Here is a 17,438-nt window from a genome sequence, read left to right on the forward strand (position 1 = left end):
AATGTTTCTATCTCTCTATCCCTCGCCCTTCCTCTCTCTCTCTCTAAAAAAATAATAAAACCATATTTTTAAATAAATAAATACCAGTAGTATTAAATTATATGCTAAGTGATTATATGATCTTTATACAGTTTACATAAAGACTTGAGAGGAAATGATGCCCTGTCAACTAACAATGAAAATTTTAGTAAAATTTGTATCTTTTAAAACTCTACAAATATATCCTTTCTTTTAAAAACTAAGACTGTTTAACTTATATCCAGTGAATTACTATGAAATGATTCTACATGTAGAATACAAAAAAAGAAATCTGTCTACTAGTATATCAATAGCCTAATAGTCCAGTTTTTGTTTTGTTTTTATTGAAATGGGGGCTAGATTTAGCAAGATTATAACCTCAGGGCTCTTCTTGGTTTGCTGTTCACACAGTCAGTGTGGCCCGTAAGGGCCAGGCATGACAAGGGGCTCCTCACCAACCTGGTGAGGCACCACACAGGCCCCAGACAGAGCAGGGGCAGCCACAGTTGAGAAGTCAGCCAGGCTTCTCAATGGGGGGAACACCTCCAGGATCAAAATGCCACACAGAACAGCTCTAGCACAGGCACCAGGGCTACCACAAGCAGTTTCCATTTCTGGAACCCCTACCTCAGAGCCTGGTCCTGCCCGAGCTCCCAGGCTGACGTTCCCTCTCCTCCCTCAGCCGTCCTCCATCACATTCAGCTGTCAGTGTGACAGCCAAAGCACTGGTGAGAGTCCGTCCCAAGAGGAGCTCCCTTCCATCCCACACACATGCATTTAGCACTCTTTCTGCGTCCAGCATCAGACACCTCCACACCTTAAACCCGAGTAATTTTTACAACAGCTTTCCCTTCTCTCCATTTCATCTCCTTTCCACACAACCCAGTCATCTTTAACCTCATTGGTAAGTGACCAATATTCCCATATCTCACCAAACATTTAGTGGTTTAAGCTCGACAAAGCAGGAAGAAAAGAATCCATCTCAATCACCTAGTGACACCTCAGCCACCCAGAATCCTTTGGAAAAAGCCAAATTTCCTAGATGACTGCAACTCCTACTCCTTTAAGCATCAACACTTTAAAGACACTCGTGGTTTTGAATGAAAATCATTCTCCGTTATAGTCTCTGTTCTCTACTTTCTTGAACAGATTACATTTTCTGATGACTCATCCTCATGTACACTAGTAACGGCCTCCATGGGGACTGTTGCATTGGGTGAGACTCTTTGCACGTAGATTTGTTAGCCCCGCACTGCTCTCTTCTGAGGAGTCAGTTTTTCTGTTCCTTTCCTTTAAGGAGCTCACTGTTTCTGCTTCCTTCCAGCTTTCCAACTCCGTTTTCTAATCCACTGCTAGTAATGAGCTGGGTGTTCAGAATCCAATTATTAAAAAGTGTTGGTTTTGCCCAGCCAGCGTGGCTCAGTGGTTGAGTGTGGACCTATGGACCAAGAGGTCACAGTTCAACTCTGTGTCAGGGCACATGCCTGGGTTGCAGGCCCAATCCACAGTGTGGGGCGTGTAGGAGACAGCCAATCAGTGGTTTTCTCTCATCATTGATGTTTCTATCTCTCTCCCTCTCTCTTTCTCTCTGAAATCAATATATATATATATATATATATATATATATATATATATACATATATATATATACACACACACACACACACACACACACACACACACACAAATATATATGACATCATTTACACTAGCACAAAAAAAAATACCAACTAGCACTAACTGGATATTTTAGTTAAAAATCCTATCTAATAAAAGAAAAATAGGGTAATTAACCATAACTCCGATACGTTTCCCATTGGCTAATCAGGGCAATATGAAAATTAACTGCCAACCAAGATGGCGGCCGGCAGCCATGCAGCTGAAGGGAACAGGAGGTTTGCTTGCTCCAGTGATGGAGGAAGCCAAGGTTCCCTGCCTGCCGCGGCCTGGATCTGAGCCTGAAAGCAACAGCTCTGAAAACAACTTTGTTTCAATTATAGAAGCTAAACAAACCCCAGATACCTGCTTTCAGCAGCCGAGGCCTCAAGCTGGAGCCAGGCCTCAGAACTGGAGCCGGCTCTCAGCTCCAGTGACAGCCATAGAAGGTAAATAAATCCCAGAATAAAAAAAAAAAAAGAAAGAAAAAAAAGGAGAGGTTGGGAGCTTCAGTCGCCCACCAGCCTGAAAATGGCCCTCAGCCCCTCACCCAGACTGGCCAGGCACCCCAGTGGGGACCCCCACCCTGAAGGGGGTGTGACCAGATGCAAACAGCCATCAGTCCCTCATCCAGGCTGGCCAGGCACCCAAGCGGGACCCCACCCTGATCCGGGACACCCTTCAGGGCAAACCAGCCGGCCCCCACCCGTGCACCAGGCCTCTATCCTATATTATAAATGGGTAATATGCAAACTGACCCTAACAGCAGAAAGACTGGGAATGACTGGTCACTATGACACACACTGACCACCAGGGGGCAGACGCTCAATGCAGGAGCTGCCCTCTAGTGGTCAGTGCACTCTCACAGGGGGGAGCTCTGCTCAGCCACAAGCCAGGCTGACAGCTGCCAGTACAGTGGTGGTGGTGGGAGCCTCTCCTGCCTCCTCAGCAGCGCTAAGGATGTCTGACTGCAGTTTTGGCCTGCTCCCCGCTGGCAAATGGACATCCCCTGAGGGCTGCCAGGCTGCCAGAAGGATGTCTGATTGCCATCTTAGGCCCAATCCCCCAGGGAGCAGACCTAAGCCAGCAAGTGGTCATCCCCCGAGGGGTCCCAGACTGCGAGAGGGCACAGGCTGGGCTGAGGGACCCTTCCCCCACCACCCCCGGGTGCACAAATTTTTGTGCACCAGGCCTCTAGTAAATAAATAAAATGTGCTGGTTTCAGTGTATAGGAAGAGTAGAATCTGAAGGCCTCTGCCATGAGTAAAATGACCCCACCTCCGCTCATCAATGTGATGCCACCTATTTTGGCTGCTCTGAGTCTTATCAGCCTACTTCCTGGTTCTTACTATGTTCTGGGGAGATGATTCAAAACATATATTTTAGGAAGCTGAATCTTTCACTTCATCTCAATTCATACCTGGGAACTATACTTAAAATACAGACTCCCCAATGACCCCTTGAGGAACAAGTCGGTGACTTTAAAGGACCACAACTATGTAACAAAATGTGAAATTTTAAAATTAAAACAAAAAAAAAGAAAACAGAGAGCAAGAGTAAGGTTGTTTTTTTGTTTTGTTTTTTATTCTTTCCTATCTGACTGGTTGCTCCAAATTTTCAAATATTTACCTCCTCAATTCAAACCTGTCCCATAACTTCAGAGGGTAAAAAAAGACCACCAAAGTGCATGATGGAAAATTGGAAAAGTTCACTTAAAGATAATGTAATAAAGGGAGATAAAGATGATTCCAGACATAAGAGTGGACATAATGTATTCTGAACTCATTCAATCATAAAAATAAAATTCTATTTTGTTTCAGGGCTAAAGTGGATAAGAGGGCAAGACTTGTTGCTATAAAACATACCTCCAAGTTTTCAGGATTTACAAAGCCCTTCTTTAAGGACACAAAGTTATATTTCCCAGTTGTCTCCTCAAACTCTTCAGAGCTATTTGTTCTCATTCATCTTAACAAAAATCCTAGTGCAAACTCTGACACTTTGTTCACTTAATAACATTTACCCAGGTCTTACTACATGCCTGCCACTTTCCAGGGTAGGCATGTTGTAGCCCTTCCCTTAGCTTTCAATCTCCTTCTGATTGTTGTGAGAATTCTTCCTAACTGTTAGCTCACAAACTGGCCCCAATATACAGAGGGCAAAGAGAGACCAAAGAAAGAGGCAGGTCACTCCAGATTGTAGCTGGCAGCTTAATAAGCAAGGGGATTTACTTACAAGGCTTGTTTTCTTGGGTGGCCACAAAACAAGTAGACCCTGGCATCATCCCTCCAGAATCTTAAAAATGTATATTAAGGCCTTAACTGGGTTCAGTCACATATAGCATCCAGATGGTCTCAACAACACCTTACTCTCTCAAGGCTGCATCCTCAAAATCAGCACTCAGTGTGGGAACAGTGGGCAGAGCGTACATTCCAAGGACAAGGGAAGGAGTGAGGCGCCTCCGATTGCTCGGTTCAGCTCACAGGTCAACCAGCAGTTACGTTTCCTCAGTTACCGCCTCCAACACTAACAGATAAACAAAATTATATATACAAGCTCGTTCAATTCAGTATTCTTTAAAATAGCAAAACGTTGGAAAGAATCTAAATGGTCTAAAACAGGTAATTGATACAATAGAATATGATGTGGATTCCATAGTTATTGACCCAGGAATATATTTTACCTTGCATTAATAAATGAGATATATATATATAATAGAGTGATAACTACAGCATAATCACTTTCATAGTAGTATATTATTTATAAACCTGTGGATGGATTTGGGGGCCTGGAAATCATACACCAAAATAGGTGACAGAATTGTGAATGCCTTTCATTTTCGCTTATCTGTATTTTCTAATGTTTTTCTAAATGATTAGAGATATGTGAAATCAACCAAAAAGTTTGTGAAATAATTCTCTTATCAAAAGACAATTCCACTGTCTTGTCAGTCACTGAAAACCTTACTAAAGTTTGAGAGAGCCTCTTCCTAAAATAAGTGTATTAAATCCAAGAGACAGAGGTCCCAATACCCTTTCACCACTATGCTAAACTGCCATAAGAAATGTGGTTGAAGAGGCATGCTTTCCAGATTAAAACAACAGAAAAGGCTTTTTGGAGTACAATAGCAAATGTTACCAGAGAACAGATTATGAGCATGTTAATGGTACCCTAGAGTGATTCCACCATAAACTTCCAGCTGCAGAACAGTGGGACCTCAAAACCCCAGGATCTCCCAGAGAAGATGGTCTAAATAAAAAGGATCTACATAATTCAGAAACCTCAAAATGCTAAGCTAGAAACTAAACACAGATAACTGACTGATATATATCAGCTGGATAGTCCTATATTATATCGTATAAATATTGAGTCTTATATAAGAAAAGCACTTATAAAGATACTAGAGGCCCAGTGCACAAAATTCATGCACGGGGGGGGGGGGGTCCCTCAGCCCAGCCTGCACCCTATCCAATCTGGGACTCCTTGGGGGATATCCCTCTCACAATCCTGGACCACTGGCTCCTAATCGCTCACCTGCTTGCCTGCCTGGTCACCCCTAACTGCCCCCCCCCCCACCAACCTGATCACCCCTCACTGTCTCCACGTACTGGCCTGATTACCCCTAACTGCCCCCCCTGCTGGCCTGGTTGCCCCCAAATGCCCCCCCTGCCAGCCTGGTTGCCCTCACGCCCTCCCCCGCTCCCCCCCCCCCCCACTGGCCTGGTCGCCCCATGCAGCCTGCTTGTTCAGTCGTTTGGTCATCCCTCACTAACCCCCTTGCCAGCCTGGTTGTAGGGAACCATCTTGTGAGGGCATGAGGGTTAATTTGCATATTACCTCTTTATTATATAGGATTAGAGTAGTCATTGGTAAATGAAATAATAAATACTGACTTCTAATAAAAATGCTGCAATGAGTTCATGCTCTGATTACCACCTTTATGCTGCAATTATATAGTAACATGTGGTAAGATATAAAAATAGAAAAAGGCTCCAGATTGAAAAACAAGATATACATCTCCATGGAACAGACAAGCAAAACTAAGAGGCAAGCTGAAGCTATGGCTGCCCAGGAGCTCAGCTCTTCAGGAGTTAAAGAGTTTTTAAAGCTCCACAGATGATGGGGAGTAAGGCTCACTACTGAAGAAAGTAGACTGAACAAAACACAGTGAACTTCTGTCTAGAACTATAGCAATGTTTCTTGATTTTTTTCTATTATTATCCCCCTAAGGAGAAATTTTTATTTGAATTTTCCCTAAAGAGATAAGTTAAATGCTATGGAATAAGATTTTTAGGGATAGGGTTGAGCTTGGAAGGGGCACTATAATATCTAAGATTTTTATCCTCCAAGAATCACTCTTTTACCTCAATGGGGGCAATATTGCCCTGTTTAAAATACATGGGCCATAGTTTTAAACCTCACAGTGCTGCCAATAAGAACTGAGCCAAACTGCTCCCTGGCCATTTGACTGGTCCTTGGGTACTCCGCCATTACTATAGGGCAGGAACCCCCACCAGCAATTTAAAGCCTGATTACAGATTGGGGATCTGAAGAACGGTCGTGGGGCAGGAGACTGTGAAACTGCGGGACAAAGAGACAGATGCCGAGAGACAGGAGAAAGAAAGAGAAACAAAAAACAAAAAAGCCCCATCTAAAATTAGTGGAGAACCAATATTCCAAAAACAATAATTGGTTGCTAAGACAGAAAAACCTGCAAAATTAACCATCATGCATTCAGTCTGGAAAATTAACTTTATAGAAAAGCTTAACAAAGACTTTAAATTAGAAACATTGAGCATTTGCAAAGAGAGAAAGGAAGAAAGATAAACAATTCAGCATAACCTCTACTTTAAAGGAATACATTTTCAACAAAAACAAGTAAAAACAGAAACAAGAATAGGTGAATATTTAAACGAAACAATTCAAAATTTAAAAAGGAAATATATAGTGATTGAATTTTAAAAATACAATAAGCAGCCCAGCCAGTGTTCTCAGTAATTAGAGTATCGGCCTGAACACTTGGTGTTGGATTCAATTCCCAATTAAGGGCATGCACTGGGTTGCAGGTTCAATCTCTGGCCCCAGTCCAGTGTATGCAGGAGGCAACCAATCAATGTTTCTCTCTCACATCAATGTTTCTCTCCCCTCCCCCCCCCCAATTCCTCCCTTCCACTCTCTTTGAAATCAATGGGAAAATTATCCTCAGGTGAGGATAAAAAAACAAACATACAATAAACAAAACTGAATTATTCTCCTCTCTAGACAGAGACAGGTAAGTAGGTAGATAGATGATTGATAGATAGATACAGGTAGGTACGTAGATAGATAGATAGATAGATAGATAGATAGATAGATAGATAGATAGATAGATTTAAATGAAACGTGGAAGATAAATTCAGAGAGTCTAATTTTCATGAATAGGAATTCCAGAAGAATAAACTGAAATGAATAATAGGGAAGCAATATTTGAAATAAATGTGTTGATAATTTTCTAGAATTAAACAAACAAAAAATATGATGAATTATCAAATCAGTACAATCCAAATACTAAGCAGAGTAAATACAAATAAAACCAAACTTGGACACACTAAAGTGAAACTGTGGAAGTCAAGAGTAAAGAGAAAGTCTTGAAACCTCTAAGGAAGATAAGACAAGTAATCTAAAATGGAGTGATAGTTGTACTGACAGCAGATTTCTTGTTAGCAAACTTAGGCATTTGAAGTTAATGAAATATCTTTTTCTTTTTTCATTTATTTCAGAAAGAAAGGTAGAGGAAGAGAGAGATAGAAACACATGATGACAGAGAATCATTGATTGGCTGCCTCCTGCATGCCCCTCACTGGGGATCGAGCCCTGGCCTGGAATCGAACCATGACCTCCTGTTCATAGGTCAACGTTCAACCACTGAGCTACACCAGCTGGGCTAATGAAATATCTTAAAAGTGCAGAGAGGTGGTCATCTAAAGTGTTAATATAAAGGAGAACATGGATGAGACGTACATGAAAATTGTATTTTCTCTGCAAATTTTTTATAAGTCAAAAATAATTTCCTAAAAATAGTTTAATTTTTTTATTAATTTTAAAGAAAGAGAAAAATGAGAAAGGGAGGGAGGGAAGGAGAGAGGGAGGAAGGGAGGAAGGGAGAAAGATTTTTGTTTTTCCACTTATTTATGCATTCATTGGTTGATTCTTGTACATACCCTGACAGGAGACTGAACCCATAACCTTGGCGTATCGAAATGATACGTCAGGGTCTAGAAATTTATTTTTTCTTTTTTAAGTGCAGAGAAGGGGGGGGGGGGGACTGTTAAGCTAGAATTTACAGCCAGCCAATCCACCTGCCAAAGGCATTAAAATAATTATTAAAGGTTATACATCAGCAAGAGGGACATTAAGCACAAGAAAAGTTATAGGATTACAAAGAAAAAAATAAGCTTAGACATTGATCCATTTAATTTTTCTTCCTTCCTTTCTTCCCTCCTTCCTTCATGAATAGTTCAGTCCAAAATCTATTAGGTGGGCCCAAGCAAGGTAGGTATCAGGGGGCCATGGGGAAGGAAGTGACAGCTGCTAGGCATGGGATGTTGAAGCTTGAGGAAAATGAGATCATCTGCGCAGCCTAGTATGGGTTGTCCAAGCTGAAGAAGGTAAGAGGATGTCCACACAGGAGACAGGCGGTAGTAGCCCAGCACAAAGGGCCAAAGCCCAAGTGTCGAGTGAAGAGAAGATCTGGGGTGGGGTAGTGGGGGACAGAGTGGCAGTGGAGAGAGACTGGTTATAAGTAAATATACTGAGAATAATAAAAGCCAGGTTTTTCACTGTCAGAGAAGAGAGTTGCATATAAGGAGAGAAAACTAGAGTAAACTCTATGATGGTTTGGAATTGGATGTATTGATGTTAAGTCGTGGTTTTCACTGTGTGTGTAGGTATATATGTGTACATAGCTCTGTCCAATGAGAGGGTCTATGAGCATCAACACCCTAAAAGCAATGAGCACACCTAGTGCCAAATCTTGTTTTCTGAATACCATTCTTCACTAAAAGGAACCAGGACTTCTTGGAGAAATGGCTACTCCCAGGGCTTGTGCAGGAAAAGCCTTCATAAAATACTGTGTTAGTCTAGAAATTAAGTGATCGTGTTCATGGAAATGTAAATTGGTAGAGCTACTAATAAGAGGTTCCTCAAAGAGTTAAAAATACAACTACCATATGATCCAGCAATTCCACTTCTGGGTATATATCCAAAGGAAATGAAATCACAATCTCAAAGAGATATTTATACTCCCATGTTCATTGCAACACCATTCACAAGACATAGAAACAACCTAAATGTCCATTGACAGGTGAATGGATAAAGAAACTATAAAATGAAAGCTATTCAGCCATGGAAAAGAAGAAAATCCTGTTATTTGAGACCACATGGATAAGCCTTGAGGACATTATGCTAAATGAAATAAGCCAGACAGAGAAAGATAAATAGTATGGTCTCACTTATATGTGGAATCTTAAAAAATCCAGAAACAGAGAAGAATGGTGTTTGTCAGGGGCCAAGGGGTAAAGGAAATGAGGAAATATATAGATCAAAGGGTACAAACTTTCAGTAAAAGAAGAAAAAGTTCTGATTATCTAATTACAATATGATGCCTATAGTTAATAGCACTGTATTGTATACTTGAAATTTGCTAAGAGAGTAAATCTTGTGTTCTCACCAAAAAAAAAGAAAAGGTAACTATGTGAAGTGGTAGATATCTTAATTAACTTGATTTGGGTAATCTCACAATGTATATATATATCAAATCATAACATTGTACACCTGAAATATATATTTTTATTTGTCAAAAAAGCTAAAAAAATAGCAACCAAAAAAATGGTGCAAACTATCTGCAAAGTAATCTTAACCTTTGTTTATATATTTTACTTAAAAGTGTAAGTATGGTATTTTGGAAATAAGCACATCAATATAAATAAAAAACAGGCTTTCCATGTGAGGAAAAATAAATGCAAAGATAAAACCAAAGAATTTGAATAAAACTCAATGCCTTAGAAAAGCACCTTAAAAATAATGGAGGGGGGAGGAAAACAGTCCCTTCAACAAATGGTGCTAAGAGAACTAGACATCTGCATGCAAAAAAAATGATGTTGGACCCCCACACACACACACCTAACACCATACATTAAAAATTTTAACTGATAATGGATCAAAGACCTAACTATAAATGAAATATTATTCAACCATAAATAATGAAGTACTGATACATGCTACAACATAGATAAATCTTGAAGATATTACACTAAGTTAAAGAAGGCAGACATAAAAGACCTCATATTGTATGATTCCATTTACATGAAACTAGAGGCCCAATGCACAAAATTCATGCAAGAGTAGGCCTTCCCTCCCCCAGGTGCCAGCACTGGCTTCCCTCCGGCATCTGGGACCCAGGCTTCCCTCGTAGCCCCAGCTTCATCCGGAAGGTCGTCTGGAAGGATATCCAGTCTAATTAGCTTATTTTGCTTTTATTATTATAGATATCTAGAGGAGCTAAATCCATTGAGTCAGAAAGCAGATTTTTGATTGCCAGAGGCTAAAAGGGTGGGGGAATGGGGAACTAATGCTAAATGAACACAGGGCTTTCATTTGAGGTGATGAAAAATTTCTGGACCAAGATAGTGGTGACAGTTGCACAATATCATGAATGTGATTAATGCCACTAAGTGGCACTAATCATTTAGAAATGATTACAATGGTAAATTTTATGTTTCATGTATTTTGCCATAATTAAAAAATTAAATGAGAAAAATAAAATGATAGAGGCATGTCAAAAGAAAAGAGAAACCAGTTTGAAGCACTCCCCACTGGCCCATCTGGGAGAATTTGAACATCATAGTAAATGTAACAGAAATAGACTCCCATTGAAGGCCCAAAGACAGAATAGTAATAGAAATAGACTATAGACCATTGAATTAAAAAGAAATCCATATATGCAAACATATATATGTTTCTAAATAGTGAAAGAAAAAAATTTCCTTTCAATAAAATACCAACTCATCTTTGTAGAAGGAATGATAGAATTAGAAAACAACCATTTGGTAACCATCATAGTAATAATGAATCTAGTCAAGAAACATCAAGGGATAATAGTTGGTAAAGTTTGATGAGAAGAGAAATACATACAGTCTCAAAGTACTTTCTCACAAAATGCTTATTAATTACAAAAGGAAAGTAAATAGCTTTATAGTGGAAAAAACTGATAGACATACTCTCTTGATCAAATAATCAAAGTTAACATCACCAGTAATGGGACAAATCAAAAGCAGGTGCCAACTGACAGGAGGCAGTGAGAACATAGCATCTCTATCATCAGTTAGGTATATGAACTTGGCCAAATAATGCACCTTTTTATACTTCTGTTCCTTTATCTGATAATATCTCATTTCCATTCCAGTGCTAAATTCCTACTCTCCTAATACTTATAGAACTAATCTAAATATATGTCATCTGTTCAAAACTTGACAAGGGGAGATAGAAGCTCTTCTCTTGGTTTAAGTGGCTGATGTTCTTATATAAGTAAATCAGGCATAAAGTGCACAAAATGACATATATGGCAAAACTTATGAACTTGATCTAATTTTATAGGGAGTCCTGGAAAAGTCAAAAATTGAGAGTTTTTAAAACAATAATATTCTTTCTTTTCAAGGACATACTTGAGTTCAAACTAGGGTAGAACAACGGTTATATGTAAATGAGTGCTTATATAAATAAGTGCTTGGAAGGGCTTTTCCCTTAAAACTGAACATGCTTCCTCCCACTTTGTGAGCACTATCCAGGAGCCTAGAAAAGTCTCTGAGGAATGAAGAAAGCTAACAAGCCTTTCCGCCAGGGCACTCACACTTTCCAGTTACTGAGAGCATCCTCAATACAGGACAGAAATCTCTAGTTGGACAGAAGTCGCTGCTTTCAGAAGGGTCAGATTAATGTCATGTAGTTAAGCAGGAAAGAACGGTTCTGTAAAATAATGTAAGCCCTCACAGAGCAATTCAAATTATTAGCAACCTCATAAATAAATCAGTCTTATCAATATTCAACTGGCAGACCATCAAAAAGTCTAAACTGATCCTATTATACCATTTGGCCTTCGTTATCAGTTTTTATGCTAACAGAAACACATTAATTGGTTAATTAACCAATTAACTGGTTAATTGGTTAATTAATTGGGAGAGCCAATTTGCTGTAATTATTTTTACTAAATTTTTATATTATCCCTTCAATATACAGAACCAACTATATAAGTTCAAACTCTCAGAGTTATTAACAGTTCTGTTAAAGAATAAATTACTAGCTCATGTTTCTTGTTTAATTATTCTTCCTTCCTACACTAAAAACATACACTAATTATAGTACCCTTCAATCAGTCGGGCCTGTTTCCTCTCTTTCATCACCTATGTCCAGTCAGTCAGAAAATACTGCCAACTCTTCTTTGTCAAATGTCTCAAGAAACCAATTCTCTCCTCCCGCAGCCAGGTCCTCATCACCCACACTTGGTTTAGCACATAGACACAGCATCCACTATGGCTTTTCATGTTTGCCAAGGCCTACTAACCAATCTGATGTGGAAACTCTCTCTCCACTCTTATTACTGCAGATCCGACCCAAATTATTTCTTCTCGAGAGGTGGGGGTTTTTGTTTTGGTTTTAAAATATATTTTTATTGATTTCAGAGAGAAAGGGAGAAGGAGAGAGAGGTAGAAACATCAATGATGAGAAAGAATCACTGATTGGCTGCCTCCTGCACGCCCCCTGCTGGATATCGAGCCCAAAACCCAGGCATGTGCCCTGACTGGGAATGGAACCGTGACCTTCGGGTTCATAGGTTGACACTCAACCACTGAGCCACACAAGCCAGGCTACTCAAGAGGATTTTCAATTAGGTTCATGAGACAGGGGCAAGACCTGAGGTAAGACCACAGCTTCTCTTCAAGTTGCCATTAATCTGTTGCGTGTCACTACTTTGGTACACAGAGTCCTAACTGTACTACTATCCAGCCCACATTCTTCCACATTCCATTCTTTTTTAAAAAATATATTTTATTGATTTTTTACAGAGAGGAAAGGAGAGGGATAGGAGTTAGAAACATCGATGAGAGAGAAACATCGATCAGCTGCCTCCTGCACACTCCCCACTGGGATGTGCCCGCAACCAAGGTACATGCCCTTGACTGGAATCGAACCGGGGACCCTTGAGTCCGAAGGCCGATGCTCTATCCACTGAGCCAAACTGGCCAGGGCTCCATTCTTTGTGTATAAATGAATCTATTACATTACTAACTAAAAGTTGAATAACCCATATCTTCAGCATTTCCCTCACTAATAACTCAGGATCTCATTTGCTGGCACCCTCTCCTCTCCTGGCTTTCTGAAAATAGAGTACTCTAGACTCAGACCTCAGCATTCTTATCCTTTCTATTTTCATTCCATCTCTAGGTAATCTCATCTAGTCCCATAATCTCTTTATACTGAAAACTCCCAAATTTATATCTTCTGCCTTGCTCTTTCCTAAGCTCCCACCTCAAATATCCAACTGTATACTCAGAATTTTTCCTGAGCAATCAGGTATAAGCTTGTCCAAAGGTTTACCCCATCTCAGTAAATGGTTATCACCATCCACCTAATTACTTAAGTCAAAAACTTTGAATTTACCCTCTATCCTTCCATTCACTTACCTCCCAACAATATATCTTTCCGGCCTATATCCCAAATTCAGTCTCTATTGCTGCCACTCTAGTCCACGTTATTAACATTTCTCATCTGGATTATGCCATCGATTCCTTACTGGTGATGAGGTTCTGTCATTCATTCAGAGTGACAGATTTTGCTGAAAAAGAAAAGAAAGTTAACTTAACATGATGTACATTCAATGAAACCATATTGTTGTTGGAAATGACTACCTTGTTTCTTCCTTTTCTCATTCTCTGTACTTTCCTCTTTCTATGTGTATCTCCCTCCCTTTTTCTAACTCCTTTCCTTTTCTCTCCCTCCTCTTAATCGTCTCTTTCTCTATTTCTCTCCCTACTGTTTTACTAAACATAATGTAGTGGGAAGATACTAGGCCTTAGAAGTAAAGGATTTATTCCTTTGGTCTGTCATGGTGAAGGTAGGTAATTATGATGAAGTAAATTTTTACTTCTGGTCCTCAGGTGTCTCATCTAGTAAATAAAGAGATTATACTGGATAGTCTCTGAGGTCCCTTACAGTTCTAGAAATCTATTCAGGTTATTTATTGAGTTATTGAGTAAAGTGCTATGTTCCTTGTTCTTAAAAGTAGGTAAATTCAATATTTTATATGTCCCTGAGGGGGGGAAAGCAAATTAGTTTGGTGTTGGTTTTTTTACAAAGCCTTCCATTGATCCTTTTCTATCATGGGTCAGTGGCTCTCAATAGAAAAAAAAAAATACCCCTCTCCTTTGGCGTACTCTATATAGTCAATATCTCTGAGTTATTTCTGTCTTTGGGCCTTCCTCAGGACAAGCAGATCCCAAGAAGAAGCCAATATGCCACTTAATATGAAGGCTATCATGTTTCAGGCACGTAATGTGTTGTGGGCTCTGTGCTGACAGACAAACCTACATAAGGTAGGTATTACATTATCACTCCTCTTTCACAAAAGAGGAAACTACGACGCAAAGGAGTTAAGAAATTTGCCTGAAGATGCACAGCCAATGCATGGTGGAGCCAAACTTTGGACTCATGTCTTACTCAAAAGCCCATGCTCTGAAAGATTAGACTATACTGCCTCCCTCCTGAGAGGCTAAAGCCCTGCAGTCTCTCTTACAGGTCTCTCTCTCCTTTAGGACTGACAAAACATGTGGCTTCTGATATCTTAGACCACATCCTAGCCACTGCCTGACCTGACAATGTCAACTAAACTACAAGGATTTTAAGAGCAGAGGCTAGTGATTTCTTATGGTACTGGTAGCAGCCATGTGGACACTCCGTAAATGCTCCTGACTGAGAAAGGCAAGCAATTTACACATGGTGAAAAGCAACTTACACAGCTAGGACTTTTTGCTTAATGCAAATTCTGGTGATGCAAAGGTTAGGATGAAGGAGAGATTGTGCTAGGACTAGAGATATGGCCAGGCTTCCCATAAAGTCTAATTCCATGACCTCATTATCATTTGCAGAAAATAGAACTATTGGTAACCCTAGAGAATTACTTTAGAAAATGGCTAAAAAAAAAAATTGTTTTAATTAAGACTCTAGGTATTTAAGTGAAATATCAGGTCAGCACATTTGTGGAAGAATTTTTCTTTTTTAAATGCTTCAATAGGTCTTCAGAAGTAGAATTTAATTTGCATGACCATTTCCTGAGCAACATCAGAACAGAATCAATTCTCAAGGTATCTTTTGTACCAGAGGAATTTATGAGCTTCCTGGCCAAGAGGACCAATTGGCAGAGTCTCTAAAATTCTGCCTCCCACCCCCATCTCTAAGAGAACTGTGCCTGGATAGATAGAAAACCTTGGATGCCTTTCTGGGACACTGGTTTGGTGCTGATAAAGGCAAAATGTTGTAGCATTGTGTGATGCCATTCAAATATCTTCAACCCATCCTTGGGATTGAGTGTCTGTATCTCCTTAAAACAAAGAGTTTAGGAGAGAAATACCAGACTATTCTTTAGGATGTTCTTCACTTGGGGAACTGTAACATTGGTGAAGAAACAGCATGAGCACCATCCGTAGACAGACACAACAAGGTCATCAAGGTGGTGGGCAGGAACTCCCAATGGAGGCCAGCCAACAGTCAAACAGCAATAGCAGAACAGATGTTTGAGAGGTTGACAGCTTCCATGGAGAATATGTACATTAATCAGGACCACACCAAAGAAAGGAAGAGCTTGGAAAGTGGAAGAGGGAGGAAAAGATTGAGGTCCTATTGATTCCACCTGGTAAGTTCTCAAGGTTAAAACTATTTGTGATCATCACCTTTACCTTGTTTTTTCAAACCTACCCCCTCAAATTGGTGTGACCTGGAAAAAAAGAATTAGAAACGTTGTCAAATAACAGTATTATATCTACAGACAAAATATTGATTCTGGATATTTCTTTCTTTTCTTATACTTCCTTGGTAGGAACATTTTTCTAGCCTATCTAAGAGATGGCAGCAATCGAGCCTGTTCCTGATTTATTTTATCTAGTCAACTGCAACACACAACAAAACCTCGCCCAAGAAACAATGACAACAGACATAAAATTCAGGTAAACAAACATAGTTTTTTCTTTCTCTTTACTCAAAAAAGGTAATATTATTGACTCTACCTACCAAAAGAACATTAACTATTTTATCCGCCCCTCAGAACTCTTGTTTTTTCTGCCTTCTTTTAAAAACGAACTTTTAATTCCAGCTTTTCTTAAAGCTTATTGAGATGTGACATTCCAAGCAATCTCTGAGAAGTGTAAAAGTGAGAATAATAGCTGTGATTAACTCTGTTTATATACCAGACACACTTACATTTCACTATAAATATTCCACATGAAAACCTCTGAAAGAGAGCCAATTATGGTGAGAGGTTTATCTATGTGACATTTGTCAAAGAAAAAAATAAGCTTCAGTTTCTATTTGGAAAAATTATTTCCTGGGATGATGTAAGTTTGTACATTTACCAACCGGGGAAAAAATGAGGAGTAGAACTAAAATGATGAAGTGCATATAGTTTAAGTTGTAGGCCTCTCTCTGCCCCCTGAACCCCCACACTATCATAAAAACACAGAGTACACATACAAGAAAATACTAGTTCCTATCATCTTCATTCCAACACTAGCACTGGTCACGGAGGGAACATCCGTGCAAACAGAAAATTTCCCTATCACATGTGCTCTGCTATTAGAAAAATCCATTTTGTTCCTAACCTTACAGCTCAAAGTAAAATTACAATTTGAAATGAAAATCGTTCTTGCCCTTACAACTCTTACTTGGAATGTGTTGCCTTCATTTTGTTGTTCCTCCACAACTTGTCACGTACTGTTAATTTTAGTTTTTAGGGAGAGAAAAACACAATTTTTCAGTGTTCCTGTTCACTTTTCTGTCCTTTTTGCCCCCAAGGCTCTTGATTACAAATGTCGCCTTCAATCAAACCTAGCAGATGAGTGTGAATACATATTGCAATGCTAGTTCTAACCTCTGTGTTCTGATCCTTTGGGGGCCTGGAAGTTCTGCTAATCCAATCTTGAAAATCAGTCCTTTTAACCAAAGTATTTCCCAGAAAAACATCTATACATACAGCCAGACAGTCCATAGGAACAGGACTGTTAGACATTAGTACAGCCCTACCAATGACTTATAGCCAACATCTGCTGTGACAGGTTATAGCTTCTATTTTGATTGGTCAATGACCAAGCTAATTCAGCTGTTAAATACTTTTTAACATCCCAAATATAAGTCAAAGAAAATCTTTATTAAGTTCACTATCAAATCCTTTAAGAATTTGAATGGATTAGAAAACTGTGGTACATCTACACGATGGAATACTATGCTGCTCTAAAAAGGAAGGAACTCTTACCATTTGCAACGTCATGGATGGAACTGGAGAGCATTATGCTAAGTGAAATAAGCCAGTCAATGAAGGAAAAATACCACATGATCTCACTCATTCATGGATAATAGAGACCATTATAAACTTTTGAACAATAATAGATACAGAGGCAGAGCTGCCTCAAACAGATTGTCAAACTGCAGCAGGAAGGCCGGGGAGGGTTGCGGGGCAGGAGGTAGGG

The 17,438-nt window shown here is 39.6% G+C and overlaps 1 long non-coding RNA gene across 1 annotated transcript in view; it reads right to left on the reverse strand.

Annotated features, from left to right (window-relative positions):
- LOC118656788 overlaps positions 1–17,438 on the reverse strand; it is a 43,653-nt gene that overhangs the window by 14,067 nt on the left and 12,148 nt on the right. The window contains exons 3-5 of the long non-coding RNA XR_004967692.1: positions 15,988–16,111; positions 15,657–15,694; positions 13,389–13,540 (exon numbers count right to left, since the gene is read on the reverse strand). This is a non-coding gene — a long non-coding RNA (uncharacterized LOC118656788). The remainder of the gene's footprint in view (positions 1–13,388; positions 13,541–15,656; positions 15,695–15,987; positions 16,112–17,438) is intronic.

The sequence above is a fragment of the Myotis myotis genome, unplaced genomic scaffold (assembly GCF_014108235.1).
Source record: "Myotis myotis isolate mMyoMyo1 unplaced genomic scaffold, mMyoMyo1.p scaffold_m19_p_5, whole genome shotgun sequence".
Taxonomy (NCBI): domain Eukaryota; kingdom Metazoa; phylum Chordata; class Mammalia; order Chiroptera; family Vespertilionidae; genus Myotis; species Myotis myotis.